This window comes from Ranitomeya variabilis, chromosome 5 (genome assembly GCF_051348905.1).
Source record: "Ranitomeya variabilis isolate aRanVar5 chromosome 5, aRanVar5.hap1, whole genome shotgun sequence".
Classification (NCBI taxonomy): Eukaryota; Metazoa; Chordata; class Amphibia; order Anura; family Dendrobatidae; genus Ranitomeya; species Ranitomeya variabilis.
In genome coordinates this window covers 121,299,142-121,320,622 of record NC_135236.1, presented here as the reverse complement: position 1 = coordinate 121,320,622, position 21,481 = coordinate 121,299,142, and the positions used below count along the sequence as shown (strand labels likewise).

The 21,481-nt window shown below is 42.9% G+C and overlaps 1 protein-coding gene across 1 annotated transcript in view; it reads right to left on the bottom strand.

Moving 5' to 3' along the window:
- Positions 1-21,481, bottom strand: part of ADRA1A (adrenoceptor alpha 1A) — a 234,300-nt gene that overhangs the window by 120,573 nt on the left and 92,246 nt on the right. The window lies entirely within an intron of this gene.

Below are 21,481 nucleotides of genomic sequence, written 5' to 3'. Positions count from 1 at the left end.
TAAACCACTGGGCGCATGGTAGAGCTCGGAAACGAAGGAGCGCCATTTGACTTTTCAATCCAAAATTGACTGGAATTGAGATGGGACGCCATGTTGCATTTGGAGTGCCACTGATGTGCCTAAACATTGAAACCCCCCACAATTGACACCATTTTGGAAAGTAGACCCCCTATGGAACTTATCTAGATGTGTGGTGAGCACTTTGACCCATTAAGTGATTCACAAAAGTTTATAATGCAGAGCCGTAAAAAAAAAAAATCATATTTTTTCACAAAAATGATCTTTTCGCCCCCAATTTTTTATTTTTCCAAGGGTAACAGTTGAAATTAGACCCCAAAAGTTGTTGTCCAATTTGTCCTGAGTACGCTGATACCCCATATGTGGGGGGAACCACCGTTTGAGCGCATGGCAGAGCTCGGAAGGGAAGGAGCGTCATTTGGAATGCAGACTTAGATGGATTGGTCTGCAGGTGTCACATTGCGTTTGCAGAGCCCCTAATGTACCTAAACAGTAGAAACCCCCCACAAGTGACCCCATATTGGAAACTAGACCCCCCCAAGGAACTTATCTAGATGTGTTGTGAGAACTTTGAACCCCCAAGTGTTTCACTACAGTTTATAACGCAGAGCCATGATAATAAAAAATCTTTTTTATTCCACAAAAATTATTTTTTAGCCCCCAGTTTTGTATTTTCCCAAGGGTAACAGGAGAAATTGGACCCGAAAAGTTGTTGTCCAATGTGTCCTGAGTACGCTGATACCCCATATGTTGGGGTAAACCCCTGTTTTGGGCGCACGGGAGAGCTCGGAAGGGAAGGAGCACTGTTTTACTTTTTCAACGCAGAATTGGCAGGAATTGAGATCGGACGCCATGTCGCGTTTGGAGAGCCCCTGATGTGCCTAAACAGTGAAAAAACCCCAATTATAACTGAAACCCTAATCCAAACACATTCCTAACCCTAAACCCAAAGATAACCGTAACCACACCCCTAACCCTGACACACCCCTAACTCTAATCCCAACCGTAAATGTAATCCAAACCCTAACCCTAACTTTAGCCCCAACCCTAACCCTAACTTTAGCCCCAACCCTAACTGTAGCCTTAACCCTAGCCCTAACCCTAGCCCTAACCCTAGCCCTAACCCTAACCCTAGCCCTAACCCTAGCCCTAACCCTAGCCCTATCCCTAGCCCTAACCCTAGCCCTAACCCTAACGGGAAAATGGAAATAAATACATTTTTTTAATTTTTTAATTTTTCGCTTACTAAGGGGGTGATGAAAGGGGGTTTGATTTACTTTTATAGCGGGTTTTTTAGCGGATTTTTATGATTGGCAGCCGTCACACACTGAAAGACGCTTTTTATTGCAAAAAAAATATTTTTTGCGTTACCACATTTTGAGAGCTATAATTTTTCCATATTTTGGTCCACAGAGTCATGTGAGGTCTTGTTTTTTGCGGGACGAGTTGACGTTTTCATATGTAACATTTTCGGGCACGTGACATTTTTTGATCGCTTTTTATTCCGATTTTTGTGAGGCAGAATGACCAAAAACCAGCTATTTATGAATTTCTTTTGGGGGAGGCGTTTATACCGTTCCGCGTCTGGTAAAATGGATAAAGCAGTTTTATTCTTCGGGTCAGTACGATTACAGCGATACCTCATTTATATCATTTTTTTATGTTTTGGTGCTTTTATACGATAAAAACTATTTTATAGAAAAAATAATTATTTTTGCATCGCTTTATTCTGAGGACTAGAACTTTTTTATTTTTTCTTTGATGACGCTGTATGGCGGCTCGTTTTTTTGCGGGACAAGATGGCGTTTTCAGCGGTACCATGGTATTTATATCCATCTTTTTGATCGCGTGTTATTCCACTTTTTATTTGGCGGTATGATATTAAAGCGTTGTTTTTTGCCTCGTTTTTTTTTTTTATGGTGTTCACTGAAAGGGTTAACTTGTGGGAGTTTTATAGGTCGGGTCGCTACGGACGCGGCGATACTAAATACGTGTACTTTTATTTTTTTTTATTTAGATAATGAAATGTATTTATAGGAACAATATATATATTTTTTTTGCATTTTTTTTGGGAACCTTGGAACAAGCGGTGGACACCGCGTTCTGGACTCACATCACTGCCACTCTCCGGCAGGGACTTCAAGTCTGGTCCACCTTTGGATCCATTTTGTAATTTACATGCACATATGATACTACTCTAACCCCTGAAGAGGATTCCTTTCAACTATATTTGCTACCTAGGACTTTAGGATATATCCTATTACCCAGACGAGAAGCATTACGATCTGACCCTTTCTACCACATTATTCTCATCCACACTACTATATGGGATCCATGTTTAGGACCTCACTCTGACCTTGAGCCACACACAAATAGTGTTTTCAAAATACTAAGTACACTGAAGAAGGTCAATGTCACTGACTGAAATGTTTGTTGTACAAGTGGCTGCCAATAAAATTTTCATATCATTGAAAGTTGAGTGCCAAAGTTTACTTCACCAGACACCAAGCTGCCATGACAACACATTGTATGGCATTGTGGGGGAGAGGTTGATAAGTCCCAGAACGGTGTCCCCATAACAACTTGTGTTAAATTCTGCTTTCAGAGATTGACTGCAGCTTTAAATGGATAACAGCAGCAATCAGAGCTTAGCTCCAATTGGTGTGGTTACATGCAGGAATACACACAGTCTACAGGCTTAGCTTCAGTAGAGGAAATACGAGCCCCTGGCTGCCTTGACAACTCATCAGCACCCAGTGATAGTGCCATGAAACGATAGGAGTCAGTGCACACACACACCAAAAGCCAACTATTTAAATGCCTCTTTGAGTGATTGACAGCAGCATTTCAATGTTGTATCAGCCGAGATCATAGCTTGCTCTGTCTGTGTTAACTATTATTGATTCTTGACTTATTCTTATTCTCAATTCTGTACTGAGCACATTACCTTTTGCTGACATTGCATTAGCTATTTCTGTATATTTAGCTCAGAGTAAAAGTTAACATCATATAGAGAGAACACGTGCTCTATGGGACATATATAATCACTTGGGGGCTGTCACTTGGGGGCTCCTCCTGCCTTCTCCTTCACTCTCTATGGACTACAGACTTCACAAAGATGGAATGAACAGCTGGTATGTGAGTTAACAAAGATGACTACTACCATACTCCATGACAGGGACAGACGCCATTTACCACTCAAAATCTCAGGAAAGATGGGGAACAAACTTTGATACAGACAAATGGACAATCTCTTTGTAACTAATTCACCTATTTTATGTTTTGCTGCAATTATACGTTTTGGTGGACAATCCAATAAATCACTACATTTTTATGAGACATCTGGTAAAGAGTCCTGATTAAATAAATATACGAAATAAGCATATTTAACAGTCTGGAGCGGTTACAGGCAGATGCCAGCTGTATAACACAGCCAGCATCTGCAGACTATGTGCTACGATACTCCATGCTTCTTTATGAACCAGTGTCCAGATTTATATGGCATATTGTACTCAATGCCACAGTAATCCTCTTCAGCACCTGCCAGCCGTTCCACATGCTGCTCATACACATGAATTGCTAGCCACATAATATAAAAACCATCCGGACCTGCTCAATGCGTCACAGTTGCCTGATAATGAAATCATTTGTGATTTATAGTGATGTGTGGCTTATCATCACTCTGACCAATTGTATATATGTCTGTAACCATCAAGCTCATTTTGTCCATGTAAGCAATACGTTTTAGAACTGTAGCTAGTATCCAACAATATTCCTTGGGACTAAACAATTCTGTCCATCAAGCGCCAATGCATTCAAAATTTAAAAAAATGGGCACAGCACATAACCCGTTCACAGGTGTATACATGTAAGGGATGTGAGGGGGTAAAGAGTGAAGAACTCCAAACCTTAGACTAGGTTCACATTAGCTTTTCTGTGCACAGCGTATCATCTGCATGCGCATATGCATGCCAAAACGCATGCAAAAGCATGCTTACGCCCGTGCATCATCTTGCGCATGACGCAAACAAAAACGCTGCATGTGCATGCATTTAAATTCGTTTTGGCATGCGTTTGCATTTTTTATGCGCATGTTGGAGGCAGTGACATATTTTTCTGGACATTCGCAGTCTAAAGTACGCATGCATATCGAACGCATGTGTACGCATGTCCTTGCGTACCAATGCGTTCCCATAGACAGTAATGCTTTTTTTGACGCAATCGTGTGGACGATTGCACAATATTTGACGCTTCAAAAAATGCAACATGTTGCATTCGCCGGACACCGCGAAACAACGCATCTGCATGCGAAAGCATGTCCCTGCGTACACCATGTTAAAGATATGTACGCATGACTCATGCGAATGTACGCGGATCAAACGCTGCACACAGAAACGCTAATGTGAACCTGGCCTTAGTCAGCTCCAAAGTGATTACATCACAGGTTTCGCCATCTAGTAACCTCAGTAACAGCTTGTCTTACAAAGCCAAAGGCCAATTCCTCTTTTTCATTTTTTTTAAAGTTATTTTCTTTATTTGTTTTGTGGCATTCTTTGACATTGTTTCAAAATTTTTCAAAAAGGCGCATGTGGTTCATTAATTTTGCATCAAAGGAAAAATGTTCTTTATTTTTGTCTTTTACCTGTGTCATGGGGTCCTTCTCCGATACCACACAATCATCAGAGCAAGAGAATAGTGAACAATTCCAAAAGCTTTATTTAAGCAAAAACACGAAAGGTCCATATACGATCCACCACACAAAGGATAAGATAGTTCAGAAGCCTAATGCAGTTCAGTAACCGGATAAATGTCCAAGGAGATGAGAGTCCAATAATCCAGCAGAGGATAAAAATGGTCCATATGCTTCCCCTTCTCTCTGACGTGCTGTGTTCACATCATCATTCCACACATAACTGATCTGTGTCTCACCTCCTTGATATTTTAAGTCTCCCTCCTCATTCACAGGTCAGGAGGGGGAAGGTCTCAGGGGCTCATTGTTTCAACAAGCTAGGTCAACATGACATTAGCATACAATACAGTACTGTGGGGGCTGATATCAGATGGCAGCAACAGCCATTCATCAATTAGCAAATAACTCCTTCTACAAGAGAACACCATGAAAATAAGTAAAATAGAAATATGCACAAAAATGATACCCACATAGCATATCACACCATCACACCTGTCTGGAAGCCTTTTAGTGCAAACATTCGCATGTTCCATTAAAATGCTACAACATCTATGCAAAAATTACAGAGGTACATAAAATCACTCCAGGTGGACACTGGAGTACATTTGCAAAAAATGTTGTGACTTTTAAAACTTTGCAGTTGATGAATCAACTGAAAACATTTGGAAACCCCAAGCACTGCTCACAAAATCATACAAAGCAAAGAAGGCAATGGAATTTAAACTAAAAAAAAAGTGCAATTAAAAGAAGAAACTGCACAGATGCATAACAGGCGACAAACACCAAACAATAGACATAAAAAGGTGCAATTGCAATAATGAATCTGGCCCCAAGATTCTAGTACGTAAAGTAGTGCAATGGGCAGTGTTATAACTAGAGTCTGATGGGCCCATGTGCAACATATGGGCCGAGATCACCCCAATCCTGGTATATATGATATATATATATACATATATATATATATATATATATATATATATATATATATATATATATATATATATATATATATATATATATATATATACACACACACAAACAGTACAGACCAAAAGTTTGGACACACCTTCTCATTTAAAGATTTTTCTGTATTTTCATGACTATGAAAATTGTATTTTCACACTGAAGGCATCAAAACTATGAATTCACACATGTGGAATTATATAATTAGCAAAAAAGGGTGAAACATCTGAAATTATGTCTTATATTCTAGGTTCTTCAAAGTAGCCACCTTTTGCTTTGATGACTGCCTTGCACACTCTTGGCATTCTCTTGATGAACTTCAAGAGGTAGTAGGAATGGTTTTCAATTCACAGATGTGCCCTGTCAGGTTTAATAAGTGGGATTTCTTGCCTTATAAATGGGGTTGGGACCATCAGTTGTGTTGTGCAGAAGTCTGGTGGATACACAGCTGATAGTCCCACTGAATAGACTGTTAGAATTTGTATTATGGCAAGAGAAAGCAGTTAAGTAAAGAAAAACGAGTGGCCATCATTACTTTAAGAAATTAAGGTCAGTCAGTCTGAAAAATTGGGCAGACTTTGAAAGTGTCCCCAAGTGCAGTGGCAAAAACCATCGAGTGAAACAAAGAAACTGGCTCACATGAGGACCGCCCCAGGAAAGGAAGACCAAGAGTCACCTCTGCTTCTGAGGATAAGTTTATCCGAGTCACAAGCCTCAGAAATCGCAGGTTAACAGCAGCTCAGATTAGAGACCAGGTCAATGCCACACAGAGTTCTAGCAGCAGACACATCTCTACAACAACTGTTAAGAGGAGACTTTGTGCAGCAGGCCTTCATGGTAAAATAGCTGCTAGGAAACCACTGCTAAGGACAGACAACAAGCAGAAGAGACTTGTTTGGGCTAAAGAACACAAGGAATGGACATTAGACCAGTGGAAATTTATGCTTTGATCTGATGAGTCCAAATTTCAGATCTTTGGTTCCAACCACAGTGTCTTTGTGTGACGCAGAAAAGGTGAACAGATGGACTCTACTTGCCTGGTTCCCACCGTGAAGCATGGAGGGGGAGGTGTGATGGTGTGGGGGTGCTTTGCTGGTGACACTATTGGGGATTTATTCAAAATTGAAGGCATACTGAACCAGCATGGCTACCACAGCATCTTGCAGCGGCATGCTATTCCATGCGGTTTGCGTTTAGTTGGACCATCATTTATTTTTCAACAGGACAACGACCCCAAACACACCTCCAGGCTGTGTAAGGGCTATTTGACCAAGAAGGAGAGTGATGGGGTGCTATGCCAGATGACCTGGCCTCCACAGTCACCAGACCTGAACCCAATCGAGATGGTTTGGGGTGAGCTGGACCGCAGAGTGAAGGCAAAAGGGCCAACAAGTGCTAAGTATCTCTAGGAACTCCTTCAAGATTGTTGGAAGACCATTCCCGGTGACTACCTCTTGAAGCTCATCAAGAGAATGCCAAGAGTGTGCAAAGCAGTCATCAAAGTAAAAGGTGGCTACTTTGAAGAATCTAGAATATAAGACATAATTTCAGTTGTTTCACACTTTTTTGTTAAGTATATACATGTAATTCCACATGTGTTAATTCATAGTTTTGATGCCTTCAGTGTGAATGTACAATTTTCATAGTCATGAAAATACAGAAAAATCTTTAAATGAGAAGGTGTGTCCAAACTTTTGGTCTGTACTGTATATATATATATATATATATATATATATATATATATATATTTCCTCCATCTTGGTATATACAGTGGGTACGGAAAGTATTCAGACCACAAGGAAATGGTCACATGCTGTCCAATTCCTTGTGGTCCTCCTTGAGATGGTTCTACTCCTTCATTGGTGTCAAGCTGTGTTTAATTAAACTGATAGGACTTGATTTGTAAAGGCACACACCTGTCTATATAAGACCTCACAGCTCACAGTGCACAGACCAAATAAGAATCATGAGGTCAAAGAAACTGGCCAAGGAGCTCAGAGACATAATTGCCGCAAGGCACAGATCTGGCCAAGGTTACAAAAGAATTTCTGCAGTACTCAAGATTCCTCAGAGCACAGTGGCAAGGTGGAACGGGGTAGTAGTCATGGGCAAGTCCACTAGGTCACAGTCAGTGAGAACCCCGGTCCCTTGGACATGAAAAGACGGTTCAAGTCCCAGCCCTATAGCACAGTCAAATTACCTTCAGCACTCTGTTGCTCTCCACACAGTAACGGCGTTCTCCATATGCATCACACGGCATGCTCCGGTTTCAACAGTAGAAAACTTGTTTATTAAAGATGAAATGAAGGAGATATGACTTCCTGTGCTTTTCCTAGGAAAGTCTATCACATCAGCAGCAGCAGCAGTATTAGTGGTAGTTCACAAGCCAATATCTGTATGCTTATAGTCCTCGGCAGGCTCACTTCCACTGCCCAGAGGTCCAGAGCAACACACTCTCCCCTCCAGGGGTGTATTCTGCTCCCAGCAGGGGAGCACATCTTGCCATAGCCAAGACTGGCCGGACACTGATCTGCAGACAGGGATTTCCTGTTCCTTTCAGGCTGCTGACCCAGCCCCCTTAATTAAGCTCTTACTGTCCCTAAGCTGCAGACATTACAATATACAATAGAAGAACATTGGGACAAGACAAACACAGCACAGCATAACCATAACACATTACATTAATGCATATAGTGAACAGTGCACTACAATACACATTTATGCATAACCCACAGGCGGTGCACTGCATGGGGGCCACATACAGGAAAGGAGAGAGGGAGAAATCGAGAGTCCCCGCCACCTTCTTACAGCTTCATAATCCTTGCATGGCAGAAGTTTGGGACCACCAGAAGTCTTCCTAGACCTGGCCATCCAGCCAAACTGAGCAGTAGTGGGAGAAGAGCCTTGGTGAGAGAGGTAAAGAAGAGCCCCAAGGTGACTGTGGCTGAGCTCCCGAGATGCAGTATGGAGATGGGAGATAGTTCCACAAAGTCAGCTATCACTGCAGCTCTCCACCAGTCGGGTCTTTATGTCAGAGTAGCCAGACGAAGCCTCTCCTCAGCACAAGACATATGAAAGCCTGCATAGAGTTTACTAAAAAAACACATGAAGGACTCCCAAACTATGAGAAATAAGATTCTCTGGTCTGATGAGATGAAGATAGACCTTTTTGGTGATAATTTTAAGCAGTATATGTGGAGAATACAGGCACTGCTCATCACCTGCCCAATACAATCTCATCAGTGAAACATGGTGGTGGCAGCATCATGCTATGGGGGTGTTTTTAAGCTGCAGGGACAGGATGACTGGTTGTCATTGAAGGAAACATGAATATGGCCAATCACAGCAATATCTTGGATGAAAACCTCTTCCAGAGTGCTCTGGACCTCAGACTTGGCCAAAGGTTCTCCTTCCAACAAAACAATGACCCTAAGCACACAGCTAAAATAACAAAGGAGTGGCTTCACAACAACTCTGTGACCATTCTTGACTGGCCCAGCCAGAGCCCTGACCTAAACCTAATTGAGCATCTCTGGAGAGACCTGAAAATGGCTGTCCACCAACATTCACCATCCAACCTGACGGAACTGGAGAGGATCTGCAAGGAAAAATGGCAGACGATCCCCAAATCCAGGTGTGAAAAACTTATTGCATCATTCCCAAGAAGACTCATGGCTTTACTAGCTCAAAAGGGTGCTTCTACTCAATAGTGAGCAAAGGGTCTGAATACTTATGACCATGTGATATTCTGTTTTTCTATTTTAATAAATTTGCAAAAATTATATTTCTGTTTTTGCAGTCAAGATGGGGTGCAGAGTGTACATTAATGAGAAAAAAATAAACTTTTTTGAATTTACGAAATGGCTGCAATGAAACATAGAGTGAAAAATTTTAAGGGGTATGAATACTTTCCGTACCCACGGTACGTACCTTATCCTGGTATTATATATATCCCCCATCTTGGTATGCATATCCCCATTCTAGTATGTATGTTCCCCATCCTGGTATGTATGTATGCTCCCCATCCTGGTATATTTCACCTGTTCTGATGCTGTTTTTTAATGCACAGAAAAAAATAAAGAATTCTACTCACCTCCCATCAAATCACCCGCTGTGTGGCATCCTCTTCTGAAGCTGGCAGCTGAATTCAGTGTGCAAGCGCCCGGTCACGTGCATGTCAACTTCAGCTGCTGGCCTCTAATAGGCTGGCAGCATGTATTGCTGTGCACGGACCTGACAGGTCTCTGCACCGCAATACACTTCAGCTGAATTTGTGACCGAGGATGCATATCCAGTTGAAAATTGTGCTGACATCAGTGAGCCCTCACCCGCACGACCCAATCGCGGTCGAGATCTTTGTGACCATGCTTGTTATGCTCTTGGCAATGGGCAATGGGAGGGTAGAAAAACATTTATATTAGCCTCTCCATGCCTGAATTGTATTATGGGCACTAATCTTAATTATACAGTCATATATACAATTGTATATTACAGATGTTCTGATTTTTTTTTACTATATTTGTTTACAGCTTTTATTCAAAAAGCTATGTCTGCTGAATGTAATTAGAGGTTTTTAGTATTCACTTTTCATGTGTTCATAGTGAGATCATAATTACCGATGTAAAGGCACCGTAGCTGAAAACTGAACACCATGACTCCCATTCTCGCACAGTACAGATGCTCTGTGTACATACTTATAAAACTATTGTTTTGAAGTAAATTGGAAGCAATATTATTCAGTATTTCTCCAAAGTTGTTATTGTGACACAATTTAAGTCATTCTCTGCATGAAATTCCATGGTGATCGAATAAGTGGATGAAAAAAAAATAGCTTTATTAAAACTATAATTATGATCTGATTATGTAGACATCAAACATTATATTACACCTTAAGGGCTCTTTCACACATCCTGATATTTCCGGTACTGGAAATACTTGTACCATACATGTGGCAACCGTGTGTTGCCCGTGTGCCTCATTAGTATCACATGTACTGGCGCCTGGGTATCAGCAGCACTGTTAGCACTGTTCCCTGGCGACGGGAGCTGAAGACAGCTCTCACCATACTCCCCTGCTCGGGCTGTGATCAGCGCTAGCAGGGGACAATGTTGAGAGTTGTGTTCAACTGATTGCAGTGAAAGAAGGTGGTGGCTGATGGGAGTATTGATCCTGCTTGCGCTATAAGTAAATAGATTTTTTTTAAATGGCGTAGTATTCTGTATTTTTGATAACCAGCCAGGCAAGGTTGGGTATCAAGAATAGAGAGCTTCCCACACCATATTTAGTAATTATTTAAATAAATTAAAAATATGGCATGGGGATCTCCCCCATTTTTTCCAACCAGCCAAGCTAAAGCAGACAGCTGGGGGTTGGTATTCTCAGTCTGGTAAGAGGCCACTGATATTGTCCCCCCCCAGCCTAAAAATAGCAGCCCACAGCCACTCAGAATAGGCACATGTGGCGCTTTGACTGGCTCTTCCTACTTGCCCTTTGGCGGTGGCAAGTGGGGTTTATATCTGTGGGGCTGATGTCACCTTTGTAGTCTCGATAAAGTCACCGCTGTTCACTGATGATGCGCTCACAGCAGCTCATTCATCAGTAGTTCTCAGCCTGGATGGTCGCATCTTTGCACTGTACAGGTTGAAAACTATTTATCCCCAGACATAGATTACGGCACAGGGACAGAACAATGGAGAGGTGAGGGATATGGTTGTTTTTTTTATTTTTGTTTCATTACAGGAGATGAGGGTTTAAATGGAATTGTTGTTAGGTGAGAATACAGTTGAAATCAGAAGTTTACATACACTGTATAAAAAGACACATATGCATGTTTTTCTCAATATCTGACATGAAATCAGAATAAACCTTTCCCGTTTTAGGTCGGTCAATTAGGATTACCATAATTACTAATATTTGCTAAATGCCAGAAAAATGAGAGAGAGAATGTTTTAAGGCATTTATATTACTTTTTTTTACATTTTTATAGAATGTATGCAAACTTCTGGTTTCAACTGTAACTTTTTCTTATTTTCAAATAAAAAAGGATAAGTGTGCTTTGTTTTTCTTTCAAATAAAGGACTTTTTTCTGGCTCTGTGTTTATTCACAATACAACTATAGGATTAGTAATGGAGAGGCATGTTATAGACGCTTCTCCATTATTAACCCGTGGGCTTGAAGTTATCAGACAATACAAAGGTGATATCAATCCCACATATATGAACCCCACTTGCCACCACAGGGCAAATGGCAATAGCCCAGCAAAGCTCCAGAACTGGCACATCTAACAGATGTGTCTTTTCTGAGCTGCTGCAGGCTGCTATTTTTAGATTGGGGTCAATATCCATGGCCCCTTACCAGCCTGAGAATGTCAGCCCCCAGTTGTTTGCTTTAGCTTGGCTGGTTTAAAAAAAAAATGGGTGGACCCCACACCATTTTTTTCAATTACTTATTTAAATAATTAAAAATATGGCATGAATACCGAACTATTAGGCAAAACTGACAGCTGCGGGCTGCAACCTTTAGCTGTCAGCTTTAGCAATGCTGGTTATCAAAAATACAGGTAAACCCCGTGACAGATTTTCATCTTCTTTTTTTATGTATTTATTTATAGTGCAGGCAGCAGCTGATGAATACTCTCATCAGCCGCAACCTGCTCTCATTGTTATCAGCTGAATACAACTCTCAACATTTTCCTTTTGCAAGTGTTGATCACAGCGTGAGCAGGGGAGCATGATGAGAGCTGTCTTCAGCACCCAGCACCCTTGAACACCATGAATAGTACCGCTGATTCCCAGGTGCTGATACGTGTCAGACTGACATGTGCACCGACACATTGAATGGGTCTGCATATGTAAGGGTATGTTTTCCACGGTCAGTAAGCACAGCGGGGTTGACGCTGCGTACAGCTGCAGTGTCAAACCCACAACGTCCAGATGTTACAGCATAGTGGAGGGGATTTCAAGAAATCCCATCTCCACTATGCGTTAAAAGACGCCTGCGGCTCCCTGCGAACAGACATGCGGCATGTCTTTCCAGACCGCAGTGTAAATTTCCTATAGACTATCATTAGATGTGGGTAATCCGCATCTAATTATTAGTCACATGTGAAATATCTGCGATAACGCAGCTTACTACGCATGTGTACTAATTTACATATGTTGAATCTTGTGTCACATCCGCAAGTACATGACAGGCTGGGGTCACACTGGCGAGGGTGATGTGAGAAACTTGCGCAAGTCTCTCACATCAACACCCGGCACTACAACCGGCACTCAGGACCGGAGCGTGCGGCTGCATAGAAATACATACAGTTGCACACTTCAGTCCCGAGTGCCAGCGGCTGTGCCGAGTGTTGATGCGAGAGACTCGCGCGGGTTTCTCACATCATACTCGCAAGTGTGACACCGGCCACACATGAAGTTCCTGAAAGCAGAGAGAGGAATTTGTAATGTCCATTCCTTTTTTTTAACTAAATAATTTTTTGTGCAAATGTTGTGGGCTCCTGTGCAATTTTCCAAACCAGCAGAGGGAAATGCCAGCGACTGGGGGAAGATGTTTATAGCCTGGGAAGTGGGTAATACCCATGCAGCTTCCCAGGCTATTAATATCAGCTCACAGCAGTATACTTAGCCTTTACTGGCTATTAAAATAGGGGACCCCCAAAAAATGATGTGTGGTCCCCCTAGAATAACCAGCAAAGGCTATGCAGACAGCTGTGGGCTGATATTAATAGCCTAGGAAGGGACCATGGATATTGCCCCCCCCTGGCTACAAACACCAGCTCTCAGCCACCACAGAAATGGCGTATCTCTAAGATGCACCAATTCTGGCACTTAGCCTCGCTCGTCCCAGTTGCCCTGTAGCAGTAGCAAGTGGGGAAATAGTTGTTGGGTTGATGTTACCTTTGTATTGTAAGGTGACATCAAGCCCGGCTTAGTGATGGAGAGGTGCCAATAAGACACCTACGCATTACTAATCCTATAGTTTTTATAGGTTAAATACACAGCCAGAATAAAGTATTTTAATTAAATAAAACACAACACAGTTTTCCCATATTGTATTCCTAATTCCTGCGAAACCTTTGATATCCTACAAATAAAGAAAAAATAAACCAACAGAAATACTCCCTGTTCCGACGTAGTCCTAAATAACGAGTGTCCCACGACGAATTCAGCTCTGCTACCTCTGGATGCCTGACTTCTAGATGTAGCAGAGCTTGTAGTTGACTGCCGGAGATAACTCTCTGGCAGTCACCCGCACTGCAGTTCTCACGATCAGCTGATCAGCTGACTGTGAGAACTTACTTGCCTAGTGACCGGAGAACTGCAGTGGACATGAACTTCCGGCGAGCGGTCACAAGGTAAGACATTGTTTAAATTAGTACACATGCTTATTAAGCTGCGTTTCCACAGTTATTATGCATGTGACTAATAATTAGATGCGGTTTAACGGCATCTAATGTTAGTCTATGGGAAATTTACTCTGCGGCGATGGAGAGTCTCCGCATCATAAATAGACATGCTGCGGTCAAGAAAGATGTGCCACATGTCCGGTTACACAGAGATGCCGCCTGCATCTCTGGACGCATAGTGGAGATGGGATTTCTTGAAATTCCATCCATTATGCTGTAGCATCTGGACACTGCGGCTGTACCCAGCGTCAAACCCTCAGCGTTTACTGATTGTGGAAACACAGCCTTAGTGTCTCCGGTACATGTGAAAAGAAAACACTGAGGTGTGAAAGAGCCCTAAAGTGAATGTCCACTTTTTTAACCCCATGGTCCAAAATTCTGTGCTGATTTAAGTTCTTTAGATTGTATGCTCTTACGGGAAGGGTCATCATTATTTTTGCTTTAATTATTGTGTTATCTTTAACATTGTTATTTTTGACTTGAATATGAACTGTTGAATTGTCAAGCTCTGTGGAATATGTTGGCGCTATATAAATAAAGTTTATTATTTTTGATATTTCTTCATACAGGGTTGCACTGGCCGACCGGAGAACCAGAGGATTCTCAGGTGGGCCCAGAAACTGACACCTGCTGGCATGTTGGCCAGCAGCTGCCTAGGGCCCCCACTGCTCCAAGGGCCCTCCAGCCAGCGATGTGTCACTAATAGTGGCACACTCAGCTGCTATGGAGCCCCTGAGTCAAGGGGGGCCCTACTGATGCCAGAGAGCAGCAGCTGGAGACAGGAGCCTGTCCCCGCTGCTAAAGAGAAATTAACATTCACGCTTCCCCACACCCCCATGGGCGCGGAGAGGAGTGAATACCATTTCACTTTAATAGCGGGCAGCCTTAGCCACAGGCTCAGGCTAACACTGCCTGCCACTGCTGCTGAATCAGGGCAGGGAGGTTGGCTCCTAAAGGGCAGCGAACCCTGATTGCGGTCCCTGCAGCTTGGGACCAGAGCGGAGCTGCAGGGATCCAACATCGTCCTCCTTCCTGCCCACCTGCCTGGCACTTCCTGTCTGACTTAGCACGGCTGTTTTAGAGAGGAAGCTACTGGGATGTGCTGCAGCTGCTGAGACCATGCGGGTGAGTGGGTGCTGTTTGTGTGTGTGTGAGAGAGTGGTGCGGTGCTGTCTGTGTGTGGTGCTGTATGTGTAATAGTGGTGTTGTGTGGGTTTATTGGAGATATTGGAGATTGGCAATGATGTGAGTGATGGGGTGGTGGGGGAGAAGGCAATGATGGTGGTGGGGGGAGGCAATGATGGTGGTGGTGGAGGGACACAATGATGATGGTGGTGGGGAGGCAATGATGATGGTGGTGGCAATGATGATGGTGGTGGGGAGGCAATGATGGAGGTGATGGGGAGGCAATGATGGAGGTGGTGGAATGGGCAATGATGGTGGTGGGGGAGAAGGCAATGATGGTGGGGGAGGCAATGAAGATGGTGGTAGGGGAGGCAATGATGATGGTGGTGGAGGCAATAATGATGGTGGTGAGGAAGGCAATGATGGTGATGGTGGTGGGGGAGGCAATGATGGAGGTGGTGGATGGGCAATGATGGGGAGAAGGCAATGATGGTTGTTGTGGAAAGGATAATGATGGTGGTGGGGGGAGGCAATGATGGAGGTGTTGGAATGGGCAATGATGGGGGTTGTGGGGAGAAAGCAATGATGGTTTTGGTGTAAAGGACAAAGATGGTGGTGGGGAGGAGGCAATGATGGAGGTGATGGGTGAGAAGGAAATGATGGAGGTGGTGATGAGTACAATGATGGGGGTGGAGGGGGAGAACAATGGTGGCGGTGGAGGGGGCTGCATTATACCCTTTCAGGGGGGCTGCATTATAACCTATGAGGGGGCTACATTATAATTCTGTGGGGGGCTGCATTATTCTCTCAGTGGGCTACATTATACTATATGAGGGGAGTTGCATTATGCCCTATGAGGGGGCTACAGTATATTCGATGGGGGCTGCTGTAACACCCCAGGTAACCGGTTGTTACAGTGATGTTGCCTTCCCTTCGGGGAGGGTAATATCATGCTTGGAGGCAACGGAGTTCTCTTTCCCAGGTAAGGCACCTACACACCACTTTCTAAATCCAGGCCAGGAAGGGAAGCTCAGGACCCGGATTCAGGGGAGCTTCCCTGAATTATATGTAGCCTGACCTGGAGGAGCTAGTTAGTCTCCAGGAGGGAGAGATAGAGGAAGGACAGTCTGAGAGAGACACTGAAGGAGAAGGAAGTCTGGAACTGAGAGCAGACAGAGCAGCCACGAGGGAGCTGCAGCCTCTTTAAGGAGTGAGAGAACCCAAAGGGTTGTATGTGGTGGAGCTACAGAGGGAAGAAGCAAAGGAGAGAAAAAGGGCTCAGAGGGGAACTGCGATAGGACACCCTCACAGCCAGAGCGCAGCAGCTGGGTACCGGGAGCCCGAGGCTTTTGTGGGACTCTAAGACACAGAGCAGAACCGGAGAGCAAAGAACTGTATGTAATTGGCCCACACCACACCTGAGACGTAGCAGCACCTGAAGAGCCTGGGGCATGATAGAGTCCCTGTAATACGGCTCAAGCTGCCCGTCATGCAGGTACCTGTCCCAGGACAGGGGCAAAGAACGAGGACCTTGTTAGAAGGCTTCAGGCAGCAGGGACCTCACAAAACGGCGCAAGGAGGGAAGGCTCACGGACCTCAACTGGGAAGGAGATTCTCCCATTGCTTCCAAGCTGGCCGGACCACAGGGCATCTGTACCTGATACCCTGGACTGTGGACTACTACCACCAGTAAACCAGGTAAAGACTTTACATCTCTGTGTCCTCCACTTATTCGTCAGCATACACAATCCTTACCACACACCTTGAGAGCCCTGGGGACCCCCCTTCACCTGTGGGAAGCGTTACCATCTTGCTGCAACATCACTCCAGAGGACCCCTTTAAGCAGCGTCGGTCCCTATTGACTGAGAACCACAGGTGGCGTCACGAACAATAGACTTTATTCACAATTCCGCTCAGGGGGCTACATCATACTATATGAGGGGAGCTGCATTATGCCCTATGAGGGGCTACAGTATATTCTATGGGGGGCTGCCTTATGAGGGGGTTGCATTATACTCTGAGGGGGTTACATTATATTCCGTGGAGGGGCTGAATTATACTTTATGAGGGGGGCTGCCTTATGCCATATGAGGGTGCTAGATTATATTCTATGGGGAGCTGCATTATACCTTATGAGGGGGGCTGCATTATATTCCATGAGGGAGGCTACATTATATTCTATGAGGGGGGGGCTACTTTATATTATTTGAGGGGGCTACCCCAACCCCTGCTACATAATTTAGACGTGTACTACCTTATATTATACCCTGATATTAGCATGTTTTACCACACAATTGATGGTCTTGAATTTATTTCTATGTAACTACATAGTGGGCCCCAAGAATGATTTTCTCTGGTGGGCCCAAGGTGCTCCAGTCCAACACTGTCTTCATAACAGATGAGGCTTGTATAGTGCTCCAGTCACACAGGTACATATAACGCACAGTGTCTGGCTTACAACCTATTAGTGATGCCTATACTATTGGATCAGGTGTGCTGCCCAGCGCTATATAAGTACACCATCCATATTTACTCAGCCACCACTAAGGATCTGGCTGCATCCTGCAGAAAAATGTCCAATAAAAGATGAAAAAGATGTATAAATACTTGAGGTATTGATTGAAATTTTGGCCAGAATATGCAAGCTTGTGACCCAGTTTCTTATTGTCTTGTCAGTTCCATCCTATATTAACATCAAAGCTGTGTAATTTGGGGTATCAGTCCTTGTGGAGTGCACTTATGTAGTGTTGTGTAGCCTGCCTGATCTAATAGTAGGAGCATCACTATTAGGGCTCATTCACACTAGCATTTAAACTGGACAAGTGCAATGCGAGAAAAAAAGGGGTTGAACTTAGACCAATGTTATTCAATCAGGTAGTGCAGATCTGCATATTTTTTAAGAATGGGACTTCTTTTTTATATGCTAGTGTGGCTGTAAGCCAGGCACTGTGCACCACACGTATCTGTGTGACTGGCGCCATACACAAACCTCATCTGTGTGCACTTATAATAGGCAACTACCCCTCGCACGGATACCTCTCAAAATTGATGAAAAGAAAAGAAGAAAAGTGGTCAGCAAAGAGGACTACAGCAACATTTATGAAGCTGCAGCAATTTCTGGCAAGTACTGGTTTTGTACAACATGTGACAACAATGTCCCATATTCTTCTATGTCTGGCCTGAGGGGTAGAGTGAAAAAGATAGAAGTCTTTTCTTACAAAGGAAAACATTCAAGCCCAGGCTATAATTTGCCAAAACCTACATCAAGTTTGCCAAAAGCAAAAAAACATGTTAAGGTGTGATGAGACGAAAGTTGAACTTTGTGGAAAAAAAAATTCTGAAAAAAAAAAATTCTGAAAGGTGTATTTGGTGCAACGCAACTCCGACCATCATTATACTTTGACCAATTTGGACAATAAAATGATATCAGGCTGTGCTGCTGTAATGAGGAATCCTTAGGATCAAGTTGTGTTGAACATTTTTTACTTCCACAATACAGTTCAAGGCTGGACTATCGTCTTTTTGAAGTGAAAACAAAATTGGTCCTAAGGATTCTTCATTACAGCAGAGCAGCCCAATAATCTGTTATTGTTCAACTTGGTCAAATATCCTGGAGGAGATCATCCACCAGCCAAGAGTCAGGAGCTGATATCTTTAGGTGTTCATAGGAGTTGTGCCTTCACATAACCTGCTCAGGTGAGTACCTTCCTTTTACTTTCTTTTGCACCCAAAAGGTTATTTTCCTATGGTCTTGTGTACTTTTGTTCTCCTAAAGTTTTTCTACCAGTTTTGTACTTTTGGGGCTGTTTTTCTGCAGCTAGAACTGTGGCTTTAGTAAAGGAGTATGGAATTATGAACAGTTCCAAATAAATTGTGGAACAAAAAAATTGGTCCTCAATAAGCTGAAGATGAAGAGGAGTTTCACCTTTCAGCATGACAACGACCCTAAGAATATCTCCAAATCCAAAAGAATGTACAGTGGGGCAAAAAAGTATTTAGTCAGTCAGCAATAGTGCAAGTTCCACCACTTAAAAAGATGAGAGGCGTCTGTAATTTACATCATAGGTAGACCTCAACTATGTGAGACAAACTGAGAAAAAAAAATCCAGAAAATCACACTGCTCTAACCTCACCCTATGTTGTATGAGTAGTATTACGCCCATGATAAAAGGAGAGTTGGTGTTCGGTGGGATGATCCCTGATCAATGCGGTTTAGGCTAGTGTACTAGGGGACCCGATACCCCCATGTCTCCACATACACTAATAATGATTATTAAATTAATGTGATATTATAATTGCCTGCTGTATTATATTAGCTTCAATAGACCACCATGTGTTTCCCATAGTATAACTATTGTGCACTAGTGGCACCAGGATGACCATGCATTATTAAACAGATGGACTATCGCTTCTGATACTGAACTACAAAACCATTGCTCCCAGTTATTTAGTATATTAGTACTGCCTCAAACAATGAACAGCACACTGCAACAAACACTATGGAGAATTTAACTTAAGGCTTTGTTGTCTGTATCCCGAGCACCTATTCAGACCTCCTTCCAGTCTCTCTAAACATTTCCTCCACTCCAGTCTGAAGCTGCATCATTCCCACATACATGTTTAGACCGCTAAATAACAAAGTCTAAAGAACAGATAATACAGTTGGTTGAAATAAAGGTTTAAAATAAAATGCACATTATATAATGAACTTTTGAGAACAATCAGTCCAGATAATTATGAAGAGATGGTAATTATACCCTCATAATACCCTCAGTCAGCAGCAGTTGATAAAAGTACTGACAAAATGACTGAATCTACAGCTCTTAATATTGAGAATATAGCTTAATACTTAATTCTTAAAGTGTTTTTCTGGGTTTAAAGTGGCTGTTTTGTCTTAACTCCTTCAGCACCAAGCCTGCTTTCACCTTCCTGATCAGGCCAAATTTTACAACTCTGACCAGCATCACTTTACGAGGTACTAACTCTGGAAGGCTTCAATATATCCCAGTGATTTTGAGAATGATTTTTTGTGACACATTGTACTTCATGTTAGTGATGTCTGTCTGACCCTCCGGTCAGCTGCTGCAGACATGCCGGCTGCCCTGGAGTGGTCCTCGGTGACTGCCTGCGGCCAAGCCTATCCTCACCATTAGAGGCTCAAGTGAATACCACGTAGTCACTTACTTATGCCCATATAGGGTAAGCCCGACTACTGTTTCTGCACTTGGCAGGGTTTGGAAGGAAGGAGCACCATTTGACTTTTGGAGCACAAAAATTGCTGTAATAGATAACAGATGTCATGTTTGCAGAGCCCCTGATGCGCCTAAACAGTGAAAATCCCCCCCCACAAGTAACCCCATTTTAGAACATTTATAGTGAGAACCTTAATCCCACAGGTGCTTTGCAGAATTTTATAAAATTGAGCTGCAACATTGAAAAAAATAAATTTTTCCTGCAAAAATGTTGCTTTAGCCTCAAATTTTTCATTTTCACAAGGAAAAGAGGAGAAAATGGACCATAAAACCGAAACCCCATATGTGGTGGAAAACTACTGTTTGGGCAAACGACAGCACTCAGAAGGGAATGATTGTCAATTAATAGGGTGGTGAAGAAAGAATAATAACATTTTTACCAATAATACTGTATGTTGTTTTAGCCCCAAGTTTTTAATTTTTATAAGGGCTAAGAGGAAAACTGCTGTTCAGGCACAGTGGAAAGCTCAGAATGGAAGAAGCGCCATATTATAGTGCTTATTTTACTGTTATGGTTTGTGGATGCCATCGCCCACTGAAAGAGCCGCTGAAGTACTAGAGCAGCAGAACCTCACATTTAACAAACTACAACTCTCAATTAATTGATCTTAGGGTGCAATGATCATATTGACGACACGGTTGTGTCACAAATTGTTATGCCATTGGGCAGTGAAAATAAAATACAAATTTTACCACAAAAATTTTGTTTTAACCCCACATTTACATTTTCCCACAGGGAAATGGGTAAAAATGGCACCAAAATTTGACACAATTTCTGCTAAATGTGGCAATACCCCCATATGTGTCTGTACAATACTAATTTGCCACACAGCAAGACTCCGGAGGGAAGGAGCCCTGTTTGACTCTTGGAGCACAGATTTTCAGAGAATAGTTTGCAGACTCCATATACAGAGCCCCTAAATGCCAGAAGAGCAGAATACCCTCTCAAGAGACCCTACGGTATTTTAGAAATTACTCCTCTCTGGGAATTTATCTATAGGTGTAATGACGATTATGACTC